General features: G+C 40.3%; 1 pseudogene; it reads left to right on the top strand.

Annotated features, from left to right (window-relative positions):
* The first annotated feature begins 4,695 nt into the window (after window positions 1-4,695).
* On the top strand, window positions 4,696-5,446 carry LOC138160053 (small ribosomal subunit protein eS6-like; annotated as a pseudogene).
* Window positions 5,447-5,697: the final 251 nt, after the last annotated feature.

Here is a 5,697-nt window from a genome sequence, read left to right as displayed (position 1 = left end):
TGGGAGAAGGAGAAAGGGAGAGATAGAATGTGGTAAATTATTACATAAAAGAGACAAGAAAAAGGTTTCACACTGGAGGGAAAGAGGGGGGAGGTGAGAGGGAATGAGTGAACATTGGATTTGGTTTAAGGAGGGAATAATTTACACAATCAATTGGGTAGCTTACCTACAGGAAAGTAAGGGGAAAGGAGATGAAGGAGGGAATGTTAGAGGGGAGGGCAGATTGGGGAAGGGGTAGTCAGAAGCAAACACTTTTAAAGACAAGGTCAAAGGAGAAAACAGAATAAGCGGGGGCAGGATAGGATGGAGGGAAATATTCATAACACTATTATTATGGAAGTGTTTTGCTTAACTACACAAGTATAACCTTTATTGAATTGCTTGTTTTTTCAATGAGGGTGGGTGGGGAGGGAAGAAGGGAGAGAATTTGTAACTCAAAGTTTTAAAAACAAATGTAAAAAATTTTTACATGCAACTGGGAAATAAGATATACATGTAATGGGGTAGAGATATCTATCTTGCCCTACAAGAAAATAAGGGGTAAGAAGATAAGAGAAGGGGCTATGATAGAAGGGAGGACAGACTGGGGGAAGGGGCAATCAGAAAGCACTCCATCTTGGGGTAGGGGTGAGAGGAAAAATAGGGAGAAAATCTGGAGCTCAAAATCTTGTGGAAATAAATGCTGAAAACTAAAAATTAATTAATTATATTTTTTAAATGGGATTTAATTTTTACACCATGGCTTAAGACACTGAAATAATGACTTCCAGAGTATAATAGATGTTCTAGTAGTGTAATGGGGGGCTGGCCCAGTCCTGAATATATCTGCAGGTAACCCACACAGCTGTTTAGTGAGTCTGCTACAGGAAGTATATATAATGACCCAGAATGGAAGCACACAGCTCTCTATTTCAGGGCATGTATTGGTATTCTGTGAATATTTCCTGTCTATTATTTAGTGAAGAAAAGCCTTTTAGTTTACTGCTAAGCTGGAACTGAGGCCCTAACCAGTTGAATGATCCCCTTCTCCACCTGGCAGTTTGAAAGAAGGGGAGAAAGATCTGTAAGCCCACAGTGAGGAAACCCTTATTCCACCTACTTGCCATGAGGCTTCAAATTCACATAGCACCTATGAGGTAAGCACTCACATAGACATCAGAAGTAAGACAAGGACATTCTCAAGGTCTCTTTGGAGAATTTTGGAATCAATTGTGAAACATGAGAAACATTGACATAAGACCGCCCAGCTTGGCGTGCCAGATCAAAGAAGGTTCTTTGCTCTAAGAGCAAAGTAGAATTTTAGTATCTCAAAAGAAATGTGAAATCCAATCATTTTGGAGAGCAATTTGGAACTATGGCCAAAGGGCTATAAAAATGTACATATCTTTTTTTTTTCTTTTTGGAGGGCAATTGGGGTTAAGTAACTTGCCCAAGGTTACACGGCTAGTTGTGTGGGGAGAGGGAGGGGGGGGTGCTAAGTATCTGAGGCCAGAACTGAATTCAGGTCCTCCTGACCCCAGTGCCAGCGCTTTACTCACTGTGCCACCTAGCCGCCCCAATTGTAATGGGAATGCAGATTTGGAAGATCTTCCCTCCCCTAGGCTAAAGTGCACCTGAAGCCTGGGGTGGGAGGCTTGTTTTTCAGTAGATACGTCTTGATTGGCCAGTGAGTCAATAAGGTTGTTACATTCTCTGAGCCAGGAGAAGGCTATATAAGCCCTGATGTGTAGCTTTGTTTTGGGACTCACTTTGAGAAGTGTTCTGTGATTTGATCTGAATTCTGGGAAGCCGTTGTTGAGAGTCCCCCGGCTTTGAAAAACCCAGATGTGGAAACCCAGATGTTGACTGGGTATGGATGTAATGGTTGGACAGTTTGGAAATCTGTCTACTTGATCTGTTTCTGTCTTGATAATTCTGCCTGTATACTTTGAAGTTCGGAGTGCTGACCTTTTCTCCTGAACAAGGTACATGTCTGACTGATTAAAGTAAGCTTGTTAACCCACTTTGAGTTGCTTTCCTTTAACAAAGCAGATCCAAGAACCTGTATGGGCAGCAAACCCTGAGGATGTGCTTGGGGTGCTTGCTGCTACACCAATGTGCATATCTTTTGACCTAGTGATACCACTTCTAGGTCTGTATCCCAAAGAGATCATACAAATAGGAAAAGGATTTTTTATATTTATATTTATATTATATTTATAGCAGCTCTTTTTGTAGTGGTCAAGAATTGGAAAATGAGGGGATGACTATCAAGTGGAGAATGACTAAACAAGTTGTTTACACTATTGTGCTATAAGAAATAATGAGCAAGTAGACTTCAGAAAAACCTGGAAAGACTTATATGAGCTGATGCTGAATTAGGGAAGCAGAATCAGGAGAAAATTGTAACAGCCACTTGTGCAATGACTAACTTTGATAGACTTGGCTCTTCTCAGCAATGCAAGGACCTAAGAAAACTCCAAACAGCTCATGATGGAAAATGCTATCCACATCCAGAGGAAGAATTATAGAGTCTGAATGCAGATTGAAGCATAATATTTGCTCTCTCTCTTTTTTGTTTTGTTTTGTTTCTTCTTTCTTGTGGTTCATTTGATTGGTTATAATTCTTCTTTACAACATGACTAATGTGAAAATATGTTTAATATGAATGTATGTATATATAGAGCCTATAGAAGACCGTCTTCGGGGGAGGGGAGGAGAGGGAGTGGGAGAAAATTTAAAATTCAAAGCTTGTGGAATAGAATGTTGTAAACTAAAAATTAATTAATTTAAAAAAAATAAAATCATGAAGCTTAAGTCTTCTAAAGGGGAAAAAAAAAAGAAATGTGAAATGTGCAAATTTAGAGACATCTCCACTCCAAATGTTCATATGGACTATTCGTGCCCAACCTGTGGTAGAGCCTTCCAAGGTCCTGTTGGTCTGATCAGCCACAGTGGGACATACTGTATCTGAATCCCAAAATAGTGATATCATCTTGGTCCTCTTTAAGAATGATGGACCGGGACGGGGGAGGGGACAAGGAGCTAGGTGGCACAGTGAATACAGCATGGGCCCTGTAGTCAGAAGGATCTGAGTTCAAATCCGACCTTAGACACTTAACAATTACTAGCTATGTGACCTTGGGCAAGTCACTTAACCTAACTGCCCTGCCTTACCCCCTTCAAAAGCAAAACAAACAAAAAAAAGAATGATGGACAGCAACCACCACTGCCTATGTTGCATTCTTTTTGTCCCTGTTGTATGTATTCTTTCTTGTCCTTAGGTAAAGGAGGATTGGAACACATATGATGCCTGGCATATCATAATAGTTAACATTTATATAATGCTTTAAGGTTCACAAAGCACTTTACTAAGATTATCTCACTTTGTCTCTACCACAACCCTGGGAAGTAGCTGCTATTATTAAACTATTTTGCAGATGAGAAAAATGAGACAGAGAGTGACTTGCCAAGTTTACATAGCCACTAATTATCTGAGGCCAGAGATGAACTCAGGTCTTCCTGATTCCAGGTTTCCCATTCTATCTATTTTATCACCTTTTTGCCTCTAGCAGATGCTTAATTAATGTTTGTTGACTGGTGGAGGACAGCCTATGTATCTTATGGGAACTGGAAAGATAGCTGGACATAATCAGAGCCCAACCAGGGCTCTTACTGACTTGCCAGTAAGAATATACCTTTAAATACCAGTTCTCCACTTCTCCAGGATGAATATAAGTTTCCTGAAGCAATGGCTAGGTTCTTTAAAAAAATATATATACACACAAGGTTCTTTAAAAAAAATATATACACACACACACACACATATATATATATATATATACTCAGCATATAGCATTGGAGCTTACTCATAGTGTATACTTAATAAATTTCATTAAATTGAAGAGGATGCCAGGAAAGATAAAAGTTTGCTTCAAAGTGACTGAATTATTCTTATAAAATTTTCAGATGATACAAAACTGGGAAGGATTGCTAATATATTGGATGACAGACTCAGGAGCCTGGAAGACCTGATTGACTTAGGACAGATGTTAACATGAGTAATTAATATTCTACATACAAAGCAAAGATAATCTTTTTCTTTTTTGGAGGGGGGAGGGCAGGGAAATTGGGGTTAAGTAACTTGCCCAAGGTCACACAGCTAGTAAGTGTTAAGGGTCTGAGGCCAAATTTGAACTCAGGTCCTCCTGACTCCAGGGCCCATGCTCTATTCACTGAGCCACCTAGCCACCCCAACAAAGATAATCTTGCTTCAATATATGCCAAGATAATAGATGAGAGTACCTCCTCATTGATTTAACTAGAAGAAAAATATGGAGCAAAATGTATGGTGGGAAAAGAATGACAAATGAAAAGTGATAGAATTATGAAATTAATTTTAAAAAGAAACAGGTCAAGTGGAGAAAAAAGAATGGGGGAGGGAGAGGGGAAAGAGAGAGAAAGAGGAGAAACCAGGAAACAATAATGCAATGCAAAGATTAAAGAGTTTAAAAAGAAATTGCTAGAAAACCAGTAGTGAAATTATCCCTTCGTTGTCATTTATCAGCTGAGATGCTGCCTCCAGATAAATTGTCTGGTCTTCTAAAAGATGAGTAGAAGTCATTTGACATGAGGAAAGAAAACAAGAATTGGGACATGACCTTTTAAAAATTTTTTCCTCTCCTCTTTCCCGTGGCAGGTCTGAAGCGGGGTGGCTGTGCAAAGATGAAGCTCAACATCTCTTTCCCAGCCACGGGCTGTCAGAAGCTCATCAAAGTGGATGAAGAGAGAAAGCTGCGGCCCTTTTATGAGAAGCAGATAACCACCGAAGTGTCTGCTGGTGCCCTGGGAGAAGAATGGAAGGGTTATGCGGTCTGAATCAGCGGTGGGAATGACAAACAAGGCTTCCCCAAGAAGCAGGGTGTTTTGGCTCATGGACGAATCCGCCTGCTGCTCAGTAAGGGCCATTCTTGCTATCGCCCTAGAAGAACTGGAGAAAGAAAACGTAAATCTGTTAGGGGCTGTATTGTGGATGCCAACCTGAGTGTCCTCAACTTGGTTATCGTGAAGAAAGGTGAGAAAGATATACCAGGACTGACAGCTACAACTGTACCTCGTCGCCTGGGGCCCAAAAGAGCTAGCAGAATCCTAAAGCTTTTCAACTTGTCCAAAGAAGAGGATGTTTGACAGTATGTTGGGAGAAAACCTCTCAACAAGGAAGGTAAGAAACCCAGGACTAAGGCTCCTAAAATCCAGGTCTGGTGACTCCCGTGTTTTGCAACACAAACGTAGACAAACTGCCTTGAATAAGCAGTACCAAGAAGAACAAGGAGCAGCAGAATATGCTAAGCTTTTAGCCAAGAGAAGGAAAGGAGCTAAAGAAAAACGACAAGAACAGATAGATAAGAGACCTCGTCTGTCTTCCCTGAGAGCCTCCACCTCAAAATCCGAGTCCAGTCAAAAATAAAGTCTCCATAAATGGGTTAGAAATAAATAACTTTTGTCAAAAAAAATATTTTTTTTCTCTTGGGGCGGCTAGGGGGTGCAGTTAATAGAGCACCAGCCCTGGAGTTATGAGGACCTCAAATTTGGCCTCAGACACAACACAAAAACTAGCCGTGTGACCTTGGGCAAGTCACTTAACCCCAACTGCCCTCTTAAAAAAAAACAAAATTTTTTTTTTACTCTTCTTAGAAATTAGGTTAATCCCTACCATGA

Source organism: Petaurus breviceps, unplaced genomic scaffold, assembly GCF_028583685.1.
Source record: "Petaurus breviceps papuanus isolate PSGF00001 unplaced genomic scaffold, PetGlider_PUasm1.0 179, whole genome shotgun sequence".
NCBI lineage: Eukaryota > Metazoa > Chordata > Mammalia > Diprotodontia > Petauridae > Petaurus > Petaurus breviceps.
This window is presented reverse-complemented; position numbering and strand designations above follow the sequence as displayed.